Raw genomic sequence first — 24,916 nt, 5'->3', positions numbered from 1 at the left:
TTGCAAGGGAAGAAAAAAAAAACTTCTTTCATCTTAGAATAAACCCAAGTCCCTTGTAAGCCTCTCTGTGAACACAAAAAGAAGAAAAGCCCCGTACAGAACAATCTACTATCAGCATGTTCAGCCAAAGAGCGTGGCAAAAGGGGTCCAAGTTTCCTGTCAGTCACAAAGTGAAGACGTGTCACAAAATGCAGAATATTTTTCCTCTGCATTTCCTCACAGGTTTTGGCAAGGAATCAGTCCTGGCTCTAAGATAATTTGTTCCACAGAGATAAAGGGAGTTTGTCTCTGCAGAAGACAAAGCAAGAGAAGATGCATGTGGAACAAGTGTTAAGGATCCTTAACTTACAAGGTAAGAGAGTCTGGCAAATATATTCAAGACTTCCAACTACACTGTGCTTAGTGAAGACACCACAAGGTCCTGCTGGCAGGGAAATAAAGAATGTGAGGATGCAAGAAACAGTTTATAAAGACTGTGTAGTAGTTCTGTGCCATGAGAAGCCCTTTGACTTCTATTGTGTATAGCAAAGCCAGATTTTTCTTCTCACTTTCACTTGACAAGTTCATTGCTGATGAAGTAAGTGCCCGATTGCTCAGCAGAAAAGCAAGGGTTTGTATTACATGATGGAAGACATTGGATACAGTAAAGCTGGGAAGGAATTCAAAGATAAGACCAAAAGGTAATTAAGAATGGTTGTAGAACACTAATCTTTTAAGTGGGCACAGATGAGTCAGTTTTCATCAGTTTTGTTCACACCATGTGTGGAAAGTTGATGGAGACTGGTTTTCTACTTTGCCTTCATCAGTATTCAATAATGAAGACCATGTTAGTGAAGGTGAAATAAGAGCTTATACAGTAGTTGATGGGACTGTATATCAATGCTGCAGACAACATGTACAATGTAATGGATGTCTGGTAGCTAGGGAACGTAATCATTAAGATGGGCAGGAGGAGCTGAACGAAGCACTAAAATGGAAATTTGAGCGCTAATTGCTCAACTCCCTGACATAATAGTATCGACAACAATCTTCTGTTCTATCTTAATTTACTAAACACCAAGACTACATTCATTAATTAGGGATCTGATCCCACTAGCAGTGCAGTCAGAGAGCAACTTCACTTGTGTGGCTAAGTTCATCGGTTTCAAAGACACACATTTCTGTGTTTGCAGAATTGGATAGCAGACAGAGTATAGAATCATAGAATCAGTCAGGGTTGGAAGGGACCACAAGGAGCAGCCAGTTCCAACCCCCCTGCCATGGGCAGGGACACCCTACCCTAGAGTAGGCTGCACACAGCCTCATCCAGCCTAGCTTTAAATGCCTCCAGCCATGGGGCCTCAACCACCTTCCTGGGCAACCCATTCCAGCCTCTCACCACTCTCATGCTGAAGAACTTCCTCCTCACATCCAGCCTGAATGCACCCATATCCACCTTCACTCCATTGCCCCTAGTCCTGTCACTCCCTGATATCTGAAAAGTCCTTCCCCAGATTTTTTGAGTGGGACAGGACAAAGCTCAGTTCATACTAACATCTTGATTGCAAAACTGTTGTACTTTTGTCAAAGAAAATGCAGAAACATTATGCTTTGTGGTACTGTTAATGGAAACAAGAGAAAGGAGCTTGACCAGGAAAGTGGAAAGGAAGATGGTGTCAAGGAAGGAAGGAAGGAAGGAAATTCAGTGAATAAGAACATAGCATTATAATTTTTCTTCTGTCATCTGGAAAGAGTAAGTTGTACTTGCTGATTTCTAGATACAGCCTGGGTGTGGTATCCTAGTCCTATAAAAACCAGATTCCCTTCCAGTGTCTTGAAAACAGCCTCCCAAGACCAAAACCAGCTTAGTTCTGCTAAACCAATATCTATATACAGAGCTGCTCATGTCAGTACTGCATTTTATGTTGGATGTTTCAGAATGAATTACAACTTTACAGGGTCTTGGTTTAGGTCTGGAGACAAGGATGGAAACTGGATTTGGTCTACACTTTAGATTAAAAGTGATTATGAATTAATTGTTGAAGGTTTTTTTTTTTTTATAGCTTTACTGATGTTACAGGTGGAAGTGCCTGTCCCATGGGTTCACTCAAATCAGTGTCCACATTACTTCTCATCCCACAACCACATATCATCCCCTCCACCCACAAGCTGCAACCATATTAATTCACGTCACATAGACCTACTCAAAGGTGCACATATTTGCACATACTTTTAAGTTCTTCTGAGGAAAATGCATACAGAGACAGGAAGATATCATCTAATAGCTCATCTGCAAATGAATAAATCACTTGCTGGTGTCTCATCAAGAAAAGCAGGCATGGGTCCTGAACACCATTTTTTAGATTGGTGTTGATTAGAGCTGGGGTCGTACATGCAAGAGGAAAAGTTCTCTCATTGAAAGTAATATTCATGTAGCTAAGTACAGGTGCTTTGATTTGTGCCTCTCATTCAATTTCTGGAGATACATTTTGTGAGTACAAGTTCTCCTTGAAGTGAATTTCAGCCCTGCAATATGCAAAAGTGAAAAGGAATCCTCAGCTACGCTGTCGTGCCCTCTGTGATATGAGCCTTTCTAACAGCAAGCCTCAGGTTTCTTACTGTTTGACACTGCTGTGAATATGTAAATCCTAGAGCCAAGGCTATGAAGAATATCTGTGGGCCATGAAGATGCTCAGAGGGCTGGAGCAACCCTGCTATGAGGACAGGCTACAAGAGTTGGGGCTCTTCAGCCTGGAGAAGAGTAGGTTTCGAGGAGACCTTATAGTGACCTGATCTGAAGAGGGCTTACAGGAAAGCTGGGGAGGGACTATTTACAATGTCTTGTAATGACAAGATGAGGGGTAATGGGTTTAAACTGGAAGAGGGGAGATTCAAACTAGATGTTAGGAAAGGGTTCCTTACAGTGAGGGTGGTGAGACACTGCAACATGTTGCCCAGGGAGGTTGTAGATGCCCTCTCCCTGGAGATGTTCATGGCCAGGTCGGACAAGGCCTTGAGCAACCTGTTCCAGTGGGAAACATCCATGCCTGTGGCAGGGGGTTGGAACTGGATGATCTTTGAGGTCCCTTCCAACCCCAACCATTCTATGATTAGTGATGAAATACAGGTAGTCTTTCCTCCCCCAGTCTTTGTGCAAAGATTAGTTCCAATGAAGTACATCTCCATCCTCAGTCCTGTTATATGCCAGCTACACCACTGCTAGTAACGTGCACAGGAAACAGACAGGACATTTGTTATCATGGCATGCAGATCCTGGCCAAAGGAGTGTGGTCTGATGAGGAACTCAAGGGTCATGGTGCCTGTCAGCTTGGGAGTTTTGCTCAAGGCCTCTGTGCCTTGCTTTCCCCAAATGAAGAATTAGCATTTGCATTAAGATGATCTTTTTGATTAAATCAATGAATCTGTAAGACAGGATTTATAATGAAGACTTTTCTGTAATGGAACTACTGCAGTAGGTTGTGCTTGACTGGAAAATAATTTTTCAAGGAGAAAAGGCCATTTTAATTACATCTATTTCAAGCTTTCTCCAGGGTATTGTATACCCCTTGGTCTTAATGCCATGGTGAGGATTTTCTTGCTGAAACTGCTACCATCACTTTTGCTTTGAAAATGAGGAAGAACAAAGAAGAACAAGGTAGATCACCAAAGCTAAGATGGGGAATCTGGCATTAAATCTCATTTATTAATAAACTTCTGATAAACCTAAAGACCTGAGGTTGTTTTGGCTCATTAACTATGGTTATTTTAGAACACTTATTAGTCTGTTCAACTTTGTAACCAAAATGCAAAAATAAGATCAAAGAATGTTTTCTTCAAAGACACAAGAGGGCTTTTTTTAACTCATTGTAAGGCAAATGTAGTGACAGGACTGGGGGAATGAAGCAAAGCTGGAGATGGGCAGGTTCAGAGTGGACATGAGGAGGAAGTTATTCAGCATGAGAGTGGTGAGAGCCTGGAATGGGTTGCCCAGGGAGGTGGTTGAGGCCCCATGGCTGGAGGCATTTAAGGCCAGGCTGGATGGGGCTCTTGACATCCTGATCTAGGGTAGGGTGTCCCTGCCCATGGCAGAGAGTTTGGAACTAGATGATCCTTGTGGTCCCTTCCAACCCTGACTGATTCTAAAGGCTTACTCTGAGTTTGTACCCTATCAGATACAACAGATGTATCTTAAAGTAATAAATTCATTGGCATTTCATCAAAGCATGCAGGTGAAAAGTTAATAGAGGCAGCAGTGAGATGCTGTTCACTGTAGGCTGAATGTTCTCAAGAGACAGCAGAAGACCTGCTGAGGAGAGTGGCCTTAAGGAGCAGTCAGAGGAAGGCAGCCCTCAGACTGCAATGGCTCCTGCACTGCCTTGCAGATGTGGACATCTTGTCTCTGTGGGGAGGCCAGAGGCTGTTCACTAGAATAGAGGGTCAAGCGGATGTGTGAACAATCTCACCCTGAACTGCCTAACCCACAAGGGGTTTAAGATATGGGGGGACCATGACTGATTTGAAGATATAGATGTTTTAAGATTGAAAGGAAAGGAGGTAGGGAGCAGGAGGCACAGTCCTTCATGGAAAGTGCTCTGCCCAGCATACCTTCACAGAATCACAGAATTATCCAGGTTGGAAAAGACCTCTGAGATCACTGAGTCCAACCTATCACCTAACCCTTCTCATTAACTAAACCATGGCACTAAGTGCCTCATCCAACCTACTTTTAAACACCTCCAGGGAGGGTGGCTCCACCACCTCCCTGGGCAGCCCAATCCAATGCCAATCACTCTCTCTGGCAAGAACTTCTTCCTAACATCCAGCCTAAACCTGCCCTGGTGCAGTTTGAGACTATGTCCTCTCATTCTGTCACTGGATTCCTGGGAGAAGAGCCCAACCCCCACCTGGCTACAACCTCCTTTCAGGTAGTTGTAGAGAGCCATAAGGTCTCCCCTGAGCCTCATCTTCTCCAGGCTGTACAACCCCAGCCCTGGTTTCATCACAAGCTGTGAGTAGACCAAAACAAAGAAAGATCAGAAGGAAAAATTACCAAATGATTTAACAACTTGATAACATCTCAAAAGAAAAAGAAGACCTCTAATTTACTATTTTGTTAGAGACAATTCTAATTGGATACACAATAATCCTGAGAATAGCTTGCTCAAAATCCCTTGAGAAAACCTGTGAGAGATGGCTCTGTCAGGTAACTGAAATCCCAGGAAGTGCAGGGATGTTATTTAATCTACTGCAAATCAATCATAGGTGCTGTTTAAAAGGTCATTTGTACGTAAAGTGGAACTTTTTTAGTGTCCCTGTTTAAAGGCATTAACTGTTATATGCAGAGACAAATTCATGGAACTCTGGAATACACTAAGAAAGCGCTCAGAGGCTTGTCTGTAAGAATCAATTACCTGCTGATTCACAAAATTTCATGAATTATTAAAGAAAATCAAAGATTGATGGGATCTACTTCCACCCATTTCAATTGGCAATGAAGGCATACAGTTTTCCTCTCTAGGAATATTGCAGAACTTGAAATTTAAAGTGATTTTGCTCTGAAGTGAGATATATCTGGAAGAGCATAGCTTATTCATAGAATTATAGAATCAGGAAGGTTGGAAGAGACCTCCAAGCTCATCCAGTCCAACCTAGCACCCAGCCCTAGACAATCAACCAGATCATGGCACTAAGTGCCTCATCCAGGCTTTTCTTGAACACCTCCAGGGATGGTGACTCCACCACCTCCCTGGGCAGCCCATTCCAATGCCAATCACTCTCTCTGGCAACAACTTCCTCCTAACATTCAGCCTATACCTCCCCTGGTACAACTTGAGACTGTGTCCCCTTGTTCTGTTGCTGGTTGTTTGGCAGAAGAGATCAACTCCACCTGGCTACAGCCTCCCTTCAGGTAATTGTAGACAGCAATGAGGTCTGCCCTGAGCATCCTCTTCTGCAGGCTGCACACTCCCAGCTCCCTCAGCCTCTCCTCACAGGGCTGTGCTCCAGGCTTCTCATCAGCTTTGTCGCCCTCCTCTGAACACATTCCAGTATCTCAACATCTCTCTTGAACTGAGGAGGCCAGAACTGGACACAGTAATATGGTTTAATCGCAATAGCATATAGATCAAATGTTATTTACCACGACTAAAAAGAATACTTTTTCATGAAGTAAACAGCAATGTTGCACATCATCAGTGATATATCTTTAACAAAGGCAGTAGAGATGGGTGTTCTACTGTTTCTCATTTTAATTATGCAATGAAAGTTTAATTAGTATGAAGCAGAAACTTTGACTACAACAGTGATGTGAGGAGGGCACATGTAAATTAATAGCCTGGATGCTGAAAAGCCAGTACAAATTGCTTCAATCATATCCTTGCTTTTCTTTTGGAATGACCTGAACTTAGGACCAGCCTTTTCCTTAACCTGACAAGTCAGTGAGCCCCTTCAAGAACAGATGGGGTCAAGTCATAAACCTAGGAATTTCTATGAATACAGGTCATACATACATTCAAGACAAGTGAACCTTGGCCTATGAACATAGAACTGCTGAGTTTCTGAACCCAGCAAGCCACAGAACAGTGCCTCTGGCTTGTGGGCTCTTCCAGGGAGACTTTTTCTGCTGAAGAGAGTCTCCTGCCCTGGCTATGTACTTTCTGTGCTCCCTCTCTATACACCTTGCAGTGCTGACCAGCATATATCTGTCTGCTTGCATTACCCAGAGTTGCAATCTTTTGCAAAATCTTAGGAGAAAATATGCAAGTGCTTGCAAAACAACTAAATGAAGTATGAAAACCAGTACTTCCAGATACCTATCTGAAGATTTTACCATTTCACAGAGTAACTAGTTGGATCATCTGTCTTCTTTTTCTTGAAGGCAAAAGACCACTACATTTATCTCACTGCTAAAACCTTTACTAAAACTTGAAACCATTATTAAAACTTCTGTTAACTTACATAAAAGCAGATGGCTCACAGTCCTTGCAATAGCTGTCATTATTCATTAATGTCTACGTGCTACTCTAAGGACTTTGATACTTTTCTTGCTATTGAACTCATTTTAAAACCTTAGATAGTTTCCTGAGATCAGCTAAATGTCTTTTCTATAGCAACTGCTTTTCTTTATTGAAATTCACTCCCATCTTGTCTCATCTTGTGTCTGAATTAGATTCCACCTTTTTATGCACTACTGTGATCTAGACTATTCCATTCCATAATTTTGTCCCTTTTTTCCCCCTAAAAACACTTCCTTTAGCAGCATCCTAGTTTTCCCTCAGATTCATTTTGTTGACCATTCCCTCAGATAACTTTCTGTCTTTTGTCTTATCAACCACCTCCTTTCTCTTTGAAGCGTTAGAGACTTTGCCTTGCTCTGTCTGCACAGTTCTACCTGACATTATTGGGAACCACAGATACTCCAGAGGGTCAAAACCTTGAGTCGTTTGTCAAATGTGGTGGATAAGACTTCCTGAAGGAGAAACACATGGAAGAGAATTAACTTAACTGAAACAATAAGACAAACTAAAACATACAGTTATACCCACATACTTTCCTGAGAAGGAGCAGCATAAGCAAATGCAAACTTTGTGTCCCTGAACTTGAAAGAGCTACCTCTTTGTGAGGGCAAAAGTGTACTTTCTCTCTTCCTACTGTATAGTAAAATAAGAGTCTTTACTTAAGCTTCAGTGGTCTTTAAATTAGCATCAAAATTTGTAACTACCCAAGACAAAGTGAGTCATTGATGAGGCACTTGAATAAGTAAAGCATGAGGCAAGTAATAATCTAAGATATGAGATAGCTCTGTTGAAGCCATTTTCAATTCAATAAGGAGGAATTCCTCTTCCAGTTCACCACTGGCTCTACTGTTTAGGCATTTTGAGGTCCACATGGGGTTCAAGTAGGACAGTGTGGGGAAAAAAGTCCTGTGTAGGCAACTTCCATAAAGATAAGGGAAGAGCAACAAAAGTCCTCTGGCCTCAGTCCACGTGGCCAGAGAATTAGGAGTGCTCTGAGTATGCTGCAAACCAGCAGAGCAGTGACATGCCCCTCGAGCCACCTGGAAGGGTGTCTGAGGCAGCAGAAGATGGAGGAGTTTATTTAAATCCTTGACTCCTGGTCTGTGAAAGAACCCAAACTGGAGAGCTGGTGATTTGGGTTATTGATTAGATAAAGAATCAGATATTTGCTTTGGACATCCATTTAACAGAAGCAGCAGGTGGTGTGCCAGGACCCTCACACCAATCTTTCCTTATTAAAGAATAGATTGACAGGAAAAAAATAAATCAAGAGATTCTCTGTAAATCCAAGTATTGCATCTCATTCTTCACACAATACTCTACATCTTATTAGTGGTTACATGAAGAAGAGGACCCAAACTTTCTGCTTTGATTGTAGTCTCCTAATAACATGCAAAAGAATCAAAATACACAAAGACAGGCTGTCATCTTAGTGCCTTAAAAGCATCATTTCACCCATACATTTCCTTCCTATCTCACTGCTTCACTGAGTAGCAGCACAAGGAGTCTCTGTTGTGTCTCATTTCAGAGCTTCAAGCTTCTTTTTCAGAGAATTATATTATTTTGGACTGTTAGCATTATTGTCAGCATGAAGCCTTAGAATAAAGGCTGCTTACCCACCTATTTCCACAGATACAAAGATACTGTATATCAGAAGATGTGAAACAGATTGAAACTTGAGATTGAAACTCAACACTTGATCCTACCATTTCTTGCACTTGACAAGGCACATATTCTGTCTGTTCCTCTACAGCAGAAAATTGGAAAGATGCTGAACAATGTGAAGCCATTTAACTTGATCTGAACACTTTAGAAATACAGTGGGGCCAAAGTTACTGAACTCCGACCACGTAACAAGAAAGCACTGATCTACTTTCGCTTAATGGAAAAGTTGGAACCAGCCACCCTTAGGTATGTTCTTTGTTGAAATGTTCTTTGGGGTTTTTGATAGGCATGTGAATTAATATATGCCTTTCAAATCTTATTAAAATTATTATACTTCTATTTTTTTCCCTCATTTTTACACTTCTAATTACTTTGCACAGATTCTTCAAGCATGTGAGCACAGAAAATCAACCTGGATGGGTTGAGTACCTGCTTCATAGCAGTTCTACTGTACCCTTTCTCTTTTTTTTTTTAAGCAAAGCCACTGTGCTTTGGGAGGAAGAGGACAAGGTCTTTTTGGCATTGCAGCATTGTGAACAATACCACATTCAGATTTCTTTGAATTAAATCTTTCCTTTTTCTCTTCTTGCCTTTATATGCAAGCGACTTCCTTCCTAAGAACTATATAGAGGAGAAAGTCCTTACTTTTCATTTCAGTCAAGAGATGGAAAAGTAGCATGAAATGTAACATTTCAGTTACAGCACCAAAAGAACTGGTGTGCTATCTTTTAATTTATATTCCTTTGTGCTCATTGTGTGTTGATATAACTTCATGTATGGAATTTTATTTTGTCTTGCACAGGGGAATCACCACTAAACCATTGGACTCAGATCTTAAACCAATCAAAATCTGTCTGTGCTAAAGGAAAAATATTCCTTCACTTCAACAGAAGGGTTCTTGCCACCTTTCCCAACAAGAACTGGTGGCCACACTCAGTGGGAAAAGCTAACTTAGCCTGTATTACTGGCAGGGGCCAGAAAAGCTGAGAGCATTAATGGACACAGAAAAAATAATGAAAACAGAGACTTGAACTAAAGCAGTTCTATGCAGCTTGCAGTACTGAAGGGAGCAAAAATAAAAAAGAACAGTAGGGTATTCACATGTTTCAAATTCCAAAGAAAATAAAATTAGCAATAAAAGTTGTTGGATAATAAAACCTACACCAGCCCCAACCTCTAAAAAAAAAACCACCAAAAAGAGGTTGATGCTTATGTCTAATGTCTGGTAGACCTTTCTGAATGTAGATGGACAGGCAGTTAGAATGAAGGACACTATCCAGAGATTCAATCCTGATAATGCTTCCACGCCTGAGCTGCACAGCATTTGACATCAAACTGAAAGCAGCTGCATTTATGATTACTGGAGAACCGCTTCTGCATCGATCAGAGCACCAGCAGTTGTAATAAACAGTTAATGAGTCTGTTAAGCCATGTTCTGCTCTTCAAACAGAACATTCCTGCAGCAGGAGACAGGAGATCAGTCCTACTGTGAAACATCTAAGCTAGGAAATGTGTGATGTTAGGTAAGCAGCAGTAAATTAATTACACTAAGCATTTTTGGTGTGCCAGCAGAGGATATTGGAATAGAAGTTTGCTCACCGCAGGTGAGAGGAGGACTTTTGGCTTGATGCAGAAATTACTGAGGGGCATTTTATATTTTAGCTTTTGATGGAGATTAAACTACATTTTAAAGATCCTTTTAATGTTCCTTTGTTTGCATTCCCTTGGACCATTTATAGATATTTTAGGACTTAGTTGTACCTTTCCATGCTTTCATGTAAAAAAAAAAAAGTAACTGCATAGTGTCAAACCAACAGAGGGAATGAAAAGAAATTATATGAAGGGTAGAGCAAGGAATCATTCTTTTCTGGAGCAGTATAGGGTTTCAGACAAAAGAGAATCACAGGGTGAAGCTGAGATGAAGTTGTAGAGGTGTTTCTGAAGGAGCACACTTCTGAGAGTGCATGTTGCCCGGCAAATTTGAGGCACTGGGAGAGAGCTTGAGAAAGGGCTGAGAACAAAACAAGTTTCCCTCTGTTGCATGAATCCTTCTTGGAATGAATGGGTGTATCAGAATAGATCACAGAAAATTGCTAATCATATTCTGCCATCTGGGAAAAGAAAATCCTTCCACTGCATCTAAAGCCTATGCCTGTGTCATACACTGGCAACAAAGACTGAGGCCTTAATGTAAACTGAAAGTATTAAACATTTCTGTTCAAAGGCAATATTGCTCCTGCTGAGCACATTCTGCTTCCCCCACTTTTTCATAATTTTCAGTTAGAAAGACTGAGTTGAAGTCTGAGTCCTTCAAAGTGTAATAGAAGTTTTATCCACCTTCAAGCTAGAGAAGACACAATTACTGGGAGCATAAGATCACAACCAATTATAGTTTGATCACTGATGCTGCAACTGTGATGGGAAATTTTGCCCAAATATACAGTCAGAGTGTAAAAGACATCTGAAACCATTCAATTCTGTGCAAAATAGAGTGCAGGTTTAGAGAGGCACTGGAAAGCTGGGTAAGGTGATAGGAAAAGGAACTAGCTAGGGAACTTCTTTAGCAGTATGTAATTTGCATGATTTTATTCTTGTGCAAACCCAGCAAAATATAGGATTGACCTGGAATGAAGTAAGTCTCAGCTGCAAATTCAGTGTAAAGTTTATTTTTTGGAAGATGCAGCTTTTACCTGCAGAGAATTTTAAGCTCTGTTTAATATGAGTTCCTTTATTATGAAATCTCTCTCAAAGATTGAATAGTCCTTTCAAAGGGGGGGGACAGGGAATTTTTATTGATGTTTAGACAAAATTTCATCTTCACTTGGTTTGGATGCCCAAGTATCCTAGATGAAAAAAAAGGGACTTTTTCCACCGGTTTAGTAAGCAATCAAAGCCCTCTAACAGCAAAATGAAATTTAACATCTTTGTCTGCTTTAACTCTTCTAAGCAATGCAGAGGGTATGTACCTAAAGCAATGCTTATTGCAACATACATAGAATCATAGAATCAAGCAGGTTGGAAGAGACCTCCAAGATCACCCAGTCCAACCTAGCACCAAGCCCTAGCCAATCAACTAGACCATGGCACTAAGTGCCTCATCCAGCCTTTTCTTGAACACCTCCAGGTACGGTGACTGCACCACCTCCCTGGGCAGCCCTTGTTCTATTGCTAGTTGCCTGGGAGAACAGACTGATCCCCATCTGTCTACAGCCTCCCTTCAGGTAGTTGTAAAGAGCAATACATAGATATAGATACAAGAGATAGTGCTATAGTATCTGTGACAATTTTCATTGACGTTCCAAAAGGAGTTCTGACACAAAAGCTGAGACTCCTACTGATTTCTTTAGGAATTGCCTCAGACTGACCCCCTCTTGTGCAAGAGATCAGAGCTGCACGTAAGTTTAAGTTCGTTAGGCATGCTGCCTTCTGGTTCCCTACATCCAGAATTATACCGACTGGTCACATGCATTTGAAAAACCTGCCCAAGTTAATGAGTTGTGGTTTTTGTTCTATTAGAAACCCCTTAGCAATATTTTACAAAGCTAAGAAAAAAAGAAAAGGGAGGGGAAAAAGTCTTAGTTACCAGCCTATTATTCATCTAAAGTCTTAGTTACCACCCTATTATTCATCTAAAGTCTTAGTTGCCACCCTATTATTCATCTCTTTTAAATGATAGCAAAGATGCACATTGGTCTGGGCACTCAGTACTCAAAGGAAACTGTTTGTTCTGCCTTCAGTCAGAAGGGGAACTTTAATGACTTCTCACAAAGTTGAAGATTCTTCATGTTTAAAAGAGCTCTGTATTAAGTTTACTAAAAAAATAACCCAAAATTTAGGAAAGGAATGATTTTTCTTCAAGAACAATTAAACAGTGAATTACACTATCCTAGAAGGAAAAAACCCCAGAAAGTGCAGGAAATTAAATACTAAAAATAATTCTCAGGGACCAAATCCAAACAAGATTATAAGCATATATTAAATGTTAGAAATGCAAGTACTGATCTTAAATTAAACTGGTATGGTAGAGGAAGAGATCGTGGACTCACCAGTGCTCAGAGATAAATTAGAACTCCTACTAAAGGTAAAATGCATAATCCATCTTCTGGAGAAAATCCTGCTGCTTGTTTACAAAGGACCACAGGAAACAGTTGGAAGTACGTTGATTAAGCTGATCAGTTAGAGATGAAACACTGAACAAAGGATATGTCAGCCTCTGAGTGATTAGCAAGGTAGATACCAGGCCTGTAGAGAAAGATGAGAATACTCCAGTTAAAAATAAAAAGAAAGGGAAGAAACTTGATGAGAGCTGAAATTCTCCAGAAATGTGGAAGATAGTAGAGACATAACTTTTTGAATCAATAAGAAATGATCCCAGCAAAGAGACAGTCACTGGGTTTTTCCTTTTTTTTCTTTCCTGCCCCTGACAGGAGCTTGTTCTCAAATACTTGATGTTTTGAAACAGCTTTCTTTTAAATTGGGCAAAGGAGACTAGTCATGAGCTGTATTACTTGAATTTGTGGGACAGTACTTGAAAATTAAATTGAAGTGATATAAAGAAGGTAAAACACAGAGAAGCTTGTATAAACACAAAGTCTTTTTGCTGTTCAAAACAGTGATCTATCATAAGCACATCTGCCACCAACTTTTCTATCCTTCTTTCCCCTTCCTCCCCTCGTTTGTAGGATACTTTTTCAGTTTCAGATGAGTGGGTTTGGATTTATGTCACTTTGTGGCTTGAATTCAAATGTCTGAGAAACATTCACACCTCATTTGGTAAAATTTAAGAAGATTCATTAACACAATTGGAAACCAAACCAAAATTTTACAACAAAGCCTGCCTTGTCCCAGAGGGAGAGTGCAGGAACCTGTGTGGTGAATGAGACAAAAGAACCCAGGTCATGTCATCTATACTAGAGAGATGAAACAGTATGTACTTCCAATAGTTAAGCAGTATGTTCAATTAGATTGACAAGTCTGCATGACATGTCCCCATATTCATCTGGAACCTTCTGGGTTCCAGTTTGTGCTCATTGTCCCTTGTCACTGGATGCCACTGGCAAGATTATGTCTCTGTTTTTTTGCCTCCTGCCTCTCTGATACTGAAAAACAGTGAGAAGATCCCCTCTCAGTCTCCTCTTCTCCAGGCTATGAGAGATGGAACTGGTTTGGAATCTGGTCCATCTGGGATCAACCATATCTCTCAAGCCTTCAGGAAGAGATTGAGCAGCCCACTACACACATATGGTAGGTCTTTCTCTGAGAAAAACAAAACAGTGTTTTAGTGGCTTCAAAGAAGCACTAATGTCTCACCGAAGTTGGCATGGAAATCTTAGAGTCTTCACTTAGCAAATAATAAGTCGGAAGAGAGAGTGCCCAGAAATTCTTCAGCTTGACAAATGAACACTTTTTCTGTAGTTAGAAAAAGATATCCTTAAACTAGAGCATATCTCAGCATGTAGCACAGTAAAGATATACATTGCTGAACAGCTTGACCATACATTCAGGGAACAGAAGAGTGACAGAGCTGCATTGCGTTATGTAACAGTGAGTGCTCTACTGGGCATGGCTGTACCGAGTCTGGATGTGTGAAAGCTAAGTCTGAGGAACCCAAAAAGGTGATGGCTGAAGAGAAACCCCAACACTGACACTATAAAGTTTCACACAGAGAAATAAAAGGAAATGTTCAACTTCACAGTGATGTGGATACTAATCAGGACAGAGAAGAACATCTGTTCAATATAGACACAATTTTGGGGCTTTTTGGTCTTCTCATAGAGTAATTATTTGTTGTCTCGATATTAGCTGTGTCTAAGAAACTATGGTAGGAAAAATAAAAGTGATATTTTTAATGTAATAGAATAACTAAAAAATTCTAATCAATTCTGATGAACTATAATATTAGACCATATGTAGCACACATCTACTTTATGGAATAAAAAACCAAAACCAAACCCACCAACCTAATTTGGTGTAGCGAAATTAGTTTGGGTAACCTAAGCTAAGTTACATGATTCTGTGGGCAGCCACTGATAAAAGACACAAAAGTATGAATGATGAAATTGCAGGAAGCTTTCCAATGTGTATTAGCAGCCACAACGGGGGGGGTGTGTGTGATAAGCTACAGTTTATTATGCTTCATAAATGCAGCAGCTCAACAGTTTTGCACCAGACGATGTATTCAGTTTGGGAGGAACTCACAGCATCTATTGAACTTTCAGGAAATGGCATAAAATTAAATATTGAGTTCTGCTGAAATTTGCTGTTTCCAAATGTGAATTGCTCTTTTACTTTCTGATAATTAAATTTATCATGCTAACCCCAAATCCATATGACTAGACTATATTTTTGTCGCACATAAGCAGATGGCATTTTAGTTGCAAATAAACGTGGCTTCTCTTCAGGCCATTTTGTCTGTAAATACAAAATGAGGCAGCAGAAAATTCTTCTGCAGAGTGTGTGTCATCTTGATCTTGAGCTCAGACAAGGTGAACATAGACAGAAGAAAATTTTATGTTTAAATGCCTACTGCTATCTATTTTTACACACCCACAGAGGATCATAAACACCACTGCGGTCTTTAAAAGACCCACTGTACTGCTACATATGGCTGCAGATGTGTTGACTCCTCTTTCAAACCTCAAACATTAAAGCTCTCACAGCTCTGGCAAGTTTGCCTGGGTCCTGCAATGACACCTTGTCATCCTTCATGTATACAGCTGATTTGGATCTGCACAAAGTCTGCTGCTTATCACTGTTTCTTTTGTAACATGGATCAAGAGGACTTGTTAGTCCTCCTGGTAAGAGCAGTTGGGAATAGGAATTTCCACATCTCCTTTTCAGCCTCCACATTTTCTCTCAACAGTTTACGTGCACTTTGATTCAAACCAACTTAAAAGTATTCAACTTCTAAATCCAACTTCTATTCCTACTTCAGGGAAACATTAAGCTGCTATAAGTAGAGCCTCTGATAATAAAGAGTTACCCATTTACTCTTTGTATTGAAAGCAGATATAAATATCACAGTATCACCAAGGTTGGAAGAGACCTCACAGATCATCCAGTCTAACCCTTTACCACAGAGCTCAAGGCTAGACCATGGCACCAAGTGCCACGTCCAATCCTGCCTTAAACATCTCCAGGGACGGCGACTCCACCACCTCCCCGGGCAGCCCATTCCAGTGTCCAATGACTCTCTCAGGGAAGAACTTTCTCCTCACCTCCAGCCTAAATCTCCCCTGGCGCAGCTTGAGGCTGTGTCCTCTCGTTCTGGTGCTGGCCACCTGAGAGAAGAGAGCAACCTCCTCCTGGCTACAACCTCCCCTCAGGTAGTTGTAGACAGCAATAAGGTCACCCCTGAGCCTCCTCCTCTCCAGGCTAACCAATCCCAGCTCCCTCAGCCTCTCCTCGTAGGGCTTCTGCTCGAGGTTTCTCCCCAGCCTCGTCGCCCTTCTCTGGACACGCTCAAGCATCTCAATGTCCCTCCTAAACTGGGGGCCCAGAACTGAACACAGTACTCAAGGTGTGGTCTAACCAGTGCAGAGTACAGGGGCAGAATGACCTCTCTGCTCCTGCTGACCACACCACTCCTGATGCAGGCCAGGATGCCACTGGCTCTCTTGGCCACCTGGGCAAAATATGTTTCATATAAAGATGAATACACATACACCTGTACCTATACATGCAGATAAATTTAAATTACCAGATATCACTCTCAAAATTCATGTTTTTTGAAACAAAATAATTCCAAAAATGCCAAGACTAGATCCTGGTTTACTTCTAGATGGTTTTATCCCATTGGAGCTTTTTTTGTCCCTGCAATATAGTTGTATTATCTTTCAGGTAATGGGACAGGTAACATATATCTTTCTCACTCCTACTGAAATATGTTACACAACATCATCTATCTACTTGGTGAAAACAGAGATGTTGCTGGTTTATTTATTTATTTAATTTCATCTCATGATTTTAGTTTGTCTCTAAAGGAAAGCTACTGAGGAGAAAAACCCACTGTATTCAGATAGATGAGGACAATTTTACACTGCACATTCACTTGGATGTCATTTTTTATCAGTTAATTGGAGACAGTTATGCCTCAGTGTTAAGATGGGTTCATATTGATGGTAAAAATAATGACAGCAGAACAGAAATATATGACAAACTGCATTATGTACCAATTAGCAAGTCTTACTGTGCTACTATTATGAAAGAAGTGAAAGACAGATCCAGGGTGAAATCACCCACTTTGGTTTGGGTAAGTTGTTGTAAAGAAGCCTTTTGCACTCTCTGAAGCAGTAACTTAGCCCTGGAAATGCTTGTAATGAGGTCTCGCAGGGACCACTTTCTTCCTAAGTCTTATTATCATGCTTCTGTGGGCCCCAGACATCCTACGCTCTTTTTACCATTGGAGACCTAGTTAGCCTGGGCAGGAGATGGAGAGCAGAGTGTTTGCTGCAGGGAGTTTTTGCCCAATACTTTGTCACTAATGAAATCAGGATTTATATGAGCGGCAGCCTCTGTCCACCTAAATCTTGAGCTAAACAAATTGGGAAGGCAAAATATAGCTATGGACAGGTTGAGAAAGAGTGGCTGAGGATGAGAGTGATAAACGGGCTGGCTCGGTGTGGGCAGCAACCTATAAAATCAACTGAGGAGAAAGTAGGTCCTTTCTGTACAAAGAGAGCCATCAGGCTCTTCCTCCAAAAACACCTAGGTTGTGCATGGGGTGGGTTTTCTTCCAGTTTAAGGAGCTGACAAACATCGAATTGGAGGCAGTGGAAGAAGTCACAGCAAGGCAGCCGAGTGGGTGTTCAGGGTTATAAATGAAGCTGGAAAGCTCAGTTACTGTATTTATATCATGCTGCTGAAGTGAATCACAAAAATGACTGTCTGGACTTGATTGCTTTAGTAACCAACAAAGTACTTCTTAAAATACCCAGAGACATATACAAATCTGTTCTGAAAAATAACTATGACCAGAATTGCACAGGCTGATTTCAGCTGAAGGAGATCTAATCCATGGATTCCGTGATGATGCTCTGTGTCTTTGGGGAGAAAGCAATTCTGAGCAGCGTTGAAAACAGAACTAAATGGGTACAAGTAATACAGCAAATGGACTTTTCTCAAGTAATTTACAGTAAGCAACAGAGTTAACAGGAAGGTAGTGAACCAAGTTCTCATTCCTGCACCCACTTAAATCAATAATTTCTACTATTTATTTTCAGGGATGATGGATTGTAGTCACTGGCTGCTGAATGATAAATAGAATATTGACTGAGGGACACTGAAGAATGAATCTAACCAAGGCTGTAAGTGTAACTGGAAACAGGCTGTTTAAAATAAGCTGAGAAACATTTTATCATTTGGCTTCGTAGCTCATTTCCATTTCCTTTGCTTGGTGCTAGATACTGACAGGACAAACTCCTGCATTTGTGCTCTCTGACTGCTTCCACTTCAGTCATCTGATCCCTCTTTTATCCTACAGGTAAAAGTCTCCTCTATTTTCTTCATAGCTTTGTGATCTGGATGATGAAGCGTGCAATTACTTAGAGATGCACTGGGACATCACAGTACAACATGGACCAAAAAAAGAGGGATTTTTTTCCCCACATTTTTCCTCAGAAAAAGTCAATATCATTTATATGACTGTGCAGGGGTTCTCCAGTATCCCACTGTAAAGTGGAAGTGGCTTAAAAGCCAGGAAAGCAAGACAAGAGAAAGAAGAAGGGAATATACTTCTCTAAGAGCAAAAAGGTAATTTTTCTCCATTGAAACAATTTTAAACAGAATTTCTTACATATTCTGATTGGACATCTGATTTCTACCCTTTGCTTCCTGCTTTCCTAGCTGATGCAACTGTTTATTGAAGAATGCTTTTGCTTAAAAGAACCCTAATCAGTGAACCACTTCGGGGTTTCTTTTCCTTGTTGTATTGAAGGCAATCACACTAAGAACTCATCACTTGCTATTAAATTTGTGCCTCAGAATATCATGACAAGAAAATGTATGGCACTATTCTTCCTTTTTATTTTGTGCTATCACTGTAAGGGAGGTTGAGATGGCTCAGGTGTTTATGTAGCCACCTGGCTTCAGTCCTTTTCAGTTAACTTAGATCTCACTGGTATTGATTCCTACCCCGATGTGATCCTCATTCACACATTCCAACAGGAAGGAACAGAGAGAAAATGAGTCTTTTAGAGGACTAGAGGAGTCCCATTTTTCCTGTTCTTGCAAATGGCTGTCTTCCTACAGATACTTGCATAGCAAGCCATTTCACGTCCACCATTTGGGATATTAGATCCTGAAGCTGAGACTTCTACTCAGCAGCCCAAGGGGTTGACCTGAGGGGTGAGAGCAGCTGTAGCTTACTCACCTGGTAGAGAAAAGAAGGAAAAGCAGCAGGTTTCCCCAATTTCAAGCCATCCCTGTAGGACAGGCACCCTTGTGCTTCCACTTTCCAGAAGAATAGTCTGACTCTCAGCAATTCGTTTTAAAAACTCCTTACTGGAGGGCTGCAGCTGAGTGGTTCAAGCAGCACATTGGCAGCAGTGCTCACTGGAGTCTTTTGCCTCATCTTGAATATCTTGGATTCACTATGGACAGACCATAAATTGGTAGAAATCCTCATGCTGAGATGCCTCAGAAACATCCCAGGATATTCAGAGCCTCAGCTGCAACTCTGCTGACAAGCTTTTGCAGCCCCGGTGGCACTGCTGGACAGCTAACTCATGAGAGCTGAGCCACTGCAAACAGGCACCTTTTAGTGGAAAAGGGGCTAAGGAACACGGGGAGTTAGCTGCCAGGCAGGGATTTACTAACAATCACCAGCCTGATGGTGAGCTGGTCTGTGCTAGGCACTGCCAAGGAAAAGGGAGCTAGCTTCTGTTTGATGGGACCTGTGTTCAGGTCCAGGGAGGAAATAAAGGTGGGAGAGAAGCAGCCACCTTTGTGCCCTCTATGCTGCAGCTCTTCCTCATCCATTAGAGCTGAGATCTCTGCTCCTTCCATTCCTGGCTGTTTAATTAGAACACCACCCATTACTGTTCCTGTGAGGTAGACCTTAATATGTGAGGATTTGTGAAGATCTCCAGACAGTATTTAATGGAAATCAGTTTGCAATGAGGGACAGCAATTTGTGGGGATGCAAAAGATCTGTCCTGTTGCTAGAGTCAGGGCAGTGGCTCAGGAGCCCTGGACCCTTGCAGCATTGCAAAAGCTTCCTCAGAGAGCTTAAAGTGGGATTGGTGGTCACCTCTGGCCTAAGTATTCAGTTACATTAAACTAATTAATGAGTCAAAACCAAAACAACAATGACCCACTCACGTAGCTGCACTTGAGTGATTTCCTGTTCTCACTGCCATAAAATGATGCACAGCACCTTTCTTTCTGCTCCAAGATCAGCTAAACCTTCTAAAGTCAGCTTGTTTCCACCTTCCAAACAAGAGAATAGCTACAGGAAATTAAATTTTTGTTAATTGTCTCTTCCCTTTTTTTAAACATTGATTACATTAGAGATTCTTCTTGCCTGATTTTGAGGTTGACTCACCACTCTTTCTTAAAAAAAAGGGTCAATTCCTCTACTGTTATTGCCTTCACACCCTGTGTAGGTGCCTGGTATTCCTGTGCAAACAAATAGTATCCTAAAAGATGTAGAGCTGTATCTGTCTTCTATTCCTGTTTGCACAGCTGCACATCAAATTATAGCCTGGAATTTACGTGAAGTTAATTTATCTTGACTTGCTATTTCTTGCTCTCCAGGATAAAAACAAATAAGCAAGTGACTTCACTAAAATCAATTGATTTTAGAGATACAGGGTCTTTATGTGAATCCTGTGCTTCTGTGATCCTTGCTAAATGTCTTTACAGGTTGTCTCATGACCCACACCTTGAGCTTCTTAATTATGTCTTCATTCAAGCAAACACCACTGGTATCAAAGAGAGTTTGCCTGAGTAAGAGACCTTGGGGTTTATCCCAGGAGAGTAAATAGTAGTTAAGCTTCAGACTAAGTGCTGAACTCTTTAACATTCTGTTTACTGACATTGATTTCTTTGTACCCAAAGAAAATTTTCTGCTCTGCATAGAATGAATTGTTGCTTAAATAATGCTCTAGAGGAAACACACAAAGTTTTTACCAAGCATACAGTTATCCCCACAACAGTGATAAAGAAGTTTTCCTGCTCCTTTGTGCTGTACAGTAGTAGCAACCCAATACACTACTGGAGAACCTGGCCCACAGCGTATCACAATCCACCTACTATGTACTCATGAACAACTGCAGTGATCTTCCATTTGTTTTGTTTCCTTTCTGAAGATACCTGCCTGGCTCTGATAACTTTTAAAGCAGAATTTGTTCTGTCACTTGAAATGGGCTATTTCTATACCTTTTGGAAGAAGCAGACTTTCACACAACCACTTTGTTGCCATTGTTTCTAACAGAAGGGACCACAGTCTAGGTTACCAAATTAAACAGAGCCTGTACTCAACACTGGTCAGGCCACACCTTGAGTACTATGTCCAGTTCTGGGATCCTCAGTTCAAGAGAGATGTTGAGATACTGGAATGCATCCACAGAAGGGAAATGAAGCTGGTGAGGGGCCTGGAGCACAGCCCTGTGAGGAGAGGCTGAAGGAGCTGGGGGTGTGCAGCTTGAGAAGAGGAGGCTCCGGGCAGACCTCATTGCTGTCTACAACTACCTGAAGGGAGGCTGTAGCCAGGTGGGGTTGGTCTCTTCTGCCAGGCAACCAGCAACAGAACAAGGGGACACAATCTCAAGTTGTGCCAGGGGATGTTTAGGCTGGATGTTAGGAGGAAGTTGTTGGCAGAGAGAGTGATTGGCATTGGACTGAGCTGCCCAGGGAGGTGGTGGAGTTGCCATCCCTGGAGGTGTTCAAGCAAAGCCTGGATGAGGCACTTAGTGCCATGGTTTAGTTGATTGGCCAGGGCTGCATGCTAGGTTGGATTGGATGACCTTAGAAGTCTTTTCCAACCTGGTTGATTCCATGAGGTGTTGGACAGCAATTAATTACCACTGTTTCCTCCTCTTCCCCTCTGTTGTCAACTAAGTTCTCCAATTCGCTACCCTTTCAGATTAGAGATGAACACAAATAACTGTTGCTGCTTCTGGTGCTTTGAATAATTCATGACAGCTCACTTTCTGTGTGTTGCAGGGTGCAAAACTGAAGAAGACAGTTCCACTGGAGGATTCCAGGATCTTCAAGATATGGAATGGGGAATTTTGGGGAAAAAGGGTCCTTAATTGTTTTTCTGATAGACACCATATGAACCCATGCTAAGACATACAGTAGGGAAACATTTCCTGAGAACTCAACAGTAGATTTGTAATGCATATTTTAAAACATTAAATAATCCAAACTGATTTGCTGCATACTTGAAAGTCTCTAGGTTAGAAGCCAGGAGATGGTAATCTTGCACTTCACAAGGGGGCTGGGACAGCCTGTCTGAGCTGTGATTTCTCTATCCAGTTTTGGAGCTGGTGAAAACAGGATTACAGACAGATGATTTTTTTCCCCAATTAACTATTTTTAGCTAACATGATAGCTTAAGAAAACTGAAACTCTTCAGAAAACTATGACAGTTTTGACAAACCCTCACCCTTTCAGTATTGGCAGACTGAAACTAATACGATTCTAGTCAAATAGATTTCAAAATATTTTTCAAAGTAGACCAAAAAAAAAGGAAAATTAAAATACAATGCACTGAAATTTTTCTTAACTTCACAGAAATAGTCTTGAATTTATTTTTCCTCTCCCCTCTTTATCCTGAATGATGTTTCTTGCTCTTTTCCTGAGAGCTCAACAAAATCTCAGCAATGGCAAAACAATTATTTATAGTGCTGCATATAATTGCTGTAACTATTAACACAAAGGGCTGCTGCCAAAAAAATACACAGCAGGCAATAAATTGGAATTAATAATATTAGTGGAGTGAAATCTGCTTTTGCAGACTGCTGACCCTAGAGAATCCCTGCAGAAAAGGAAAGGTGTAGCTACTTCACTATTTGAATGGGAGTTGAAAGGAGACAAAGAATTATTATTGGTTTTGAAGCTGCAAATTGTTTTTCTGTACATAGTATTTAGGATGGAATAGTTTAACCAGGTTAATTTTCATATCACCCACCACATTCAAGCTGAGAAAAAGCAAATGATGGTCAGACTTGGTAAGCTAGAAGTATCTTTATGATTTTCTTGCCTGAAAGATGACTACAGAGAGTTTCTAGCCAGGAGTATTTGAGGGTATGTAGGAGCCATCAGAACAGATGATCATAAAATGAGAGGAGATGGAGAAGATAAACTGGTTCTATGACACCTTTGGTGCATCCCAGAAGCAACACATGTTGGCTTGCAAGTGCATGCTTCTGCAGTCTTCCAGACACTGGGGACAAATCACTTAAGGAAACATGGCATTTCTCAGCTTTGATGTTAGCATCAAAACAGTCACTTGCTCCAGCTCTTCTTGTCTGCAGAATGCTACCCAATACATTGATTTTGGTTTTGAGCTGACATATCACATAGCAACTGACTCCAGCAGAAACAAAATCTCAAATTAAAAATAATGAGCTGCATGTGTGTAACTCATTTTGGTTTTTAGTTGATTGTCCCTAATTTATGCAGCTGAAGCACAATGCAGCTTCCCATGATTAAAGGCTGCTGTGTTCAGCTTGTCAAGGAATTCATTTGATATCAGTATAAAAGAGCTATAAAGCATGCTTATGACTGCTTTCTCAATAATATTAATGCATTTCTCCTTAAATGGTTCAGTAAAGACATACACCTGATCTGTAGATTCTATGATGGCAGTTTCAGAGCTTTAATATGAACGAAAAAATAATCCTATTAGAATGCACATCTCCTGAAATATGCATATTTGTACACATGTAGACTACAGTGTTAATGGGGTTTATTCTAAATGGAATTCTGGGTCTTCAAAATTAGCAGAAAACCCAAGAAATAAATCTCAGTCTAAACAAAAGGAGTGTAAAATGTGGTGGAAACAAATCCAAAAGAGTAGCTCATGCAGAATTTTTAAGTGATTCCTCATTCATCAACATAAATCCTTGATTCAAACAATTGGTTTAAGTAGGCATTTAACTTTAAGCATGTGCCTAGACTCCTTTCTTGCCTTATGCTTTCTGCTGAATCTCTATAGCTAATTAATTAATTAATCTCTATAGCTAATTAATTAATTAATGCAGTGTGCAAAGCTAATGCAATGAGGTAAAGATTGAAATTGACACGTTCTACTTTTAGCTCAGGCACCTACACATAAGCAGCAAGTACAAACTACATGCCTTCATCTTCTTTCTGTCCCCTCCCTACTATAACCTTTTGGCTAATTACAATCAAATTTGACCAAATTGATTTGTTCAGTTAATTATCTACAACTAATTATCACTAAATATCTTCAAAGTTATGACGGTCACACTAATTCCAATAAGCAGATTCACAAATGAGAGGCTTCTCTCTCAGTACTGCCACAGAAAGGTTTCCACCAGAGCTCAACCCATTACACCTCAGAGAGCTGAATCATGAAGCACAAACCCACAGAGACTAAACTTCCCTAACTCCAAGCACTCAGAGAGCTACAGCTTTCCTTTGGAGCATGAGGTGGACAAGGAGAAGTGATACCTGTATTTCTACTTGGTAAAAGGCAAGCATTTCCTAATTACAGCATGAAACACAGCACAGGTACTGGGCTGCCAAGAAGAGCTGCTTCTGTATAATCAATGCATTGATAAGAGCCCAAGGGCAAAATGCTCTTAAAACTGCACAGATGATCTTGACACAGGCAGCTTCCCTGGTATGTGCAGGAGCCTATTGAGATGTGCAAGGAAGAATTTTGATGAAGGGCTCATGGTTGATAATAAAATTACCACCAATGAAGTAATAATGAGCCAGTTCCACTGGCAGCTTTGTTTGCTTGCTTAAAACAAATAAATAAAACTATACACTAGGGTTGGGAGAAAATAACCACAGAAAACTCATATTTAAGTCTATTTTTGGCTAACTCTCTCTGTTTCCAGGTTGGAATAACTCCAGAGTCTATGTTCTTAGTAAAAACACTGTCCAAATCTCATAAAAAAGAAATGAATTGATTTTCCCACCCAGTTTCTACCGATTCACAGTCTTTTATTTTCAGGTTTTGCTGTTTGTTTGTTTTGCCTTGTTTGCTTTTAGTAGATTTTCTGCCCCAGGAGCTTTACATTTCTGCAAAACCAGAAAACCTCAGGTTCCCACATTGC

General features: G+C 40.8%; 1 long non-coding RNA gene across 2 annotated transcripts in view; it reads right to left on the bottom strand.

The window, feature by feature from the left end:
* Positions 1-24,916, bottom strand: part of LOC135188106 (uncharacterized) — a 211,518-nt gene that overhangs the window by 17,855 nt on the left and 168,747 nt on the right. Inside the window, exons 3-4 of one of the 2 annotated variants that reach the window (XR_010307565.1) lie at positions 12,707-12,902; positions 11,419-11,503 (exon numbers count right to left, since the gene is read on the bottom strand). This is a non-coding gene — a long non-coding RNA (uncharacterized LOC135188106). Of the gene's footprint in view, positions 1-11,418; positions 11,504-12,706; positions 12,903-24,916 lie in introns of those variants that run through there. The other variant, XR_010307564.1, reaches the window with a different exon arrangement.

Source organism: Pogoniulus pusillus, chromosome 29 (assembly GCF_015220805.1).
Source record: "Pogoniulus pusillus isolate bPogPus1 chromosome 29, bPogPus1.pri, whole genome shotgun sequence".
Taxonomy (NCBI): domain Eukaryota; kingdom Metazoa; phylum Chordata; class Aves; order Piciformes; family Lybiidae; genus Pogoniulus; species Pogoniulus pusillus.
Note: the sequence above shows the minus strand (reverse complement) of the source record. Positions and strands in the feature narration are given on the sequence as shown.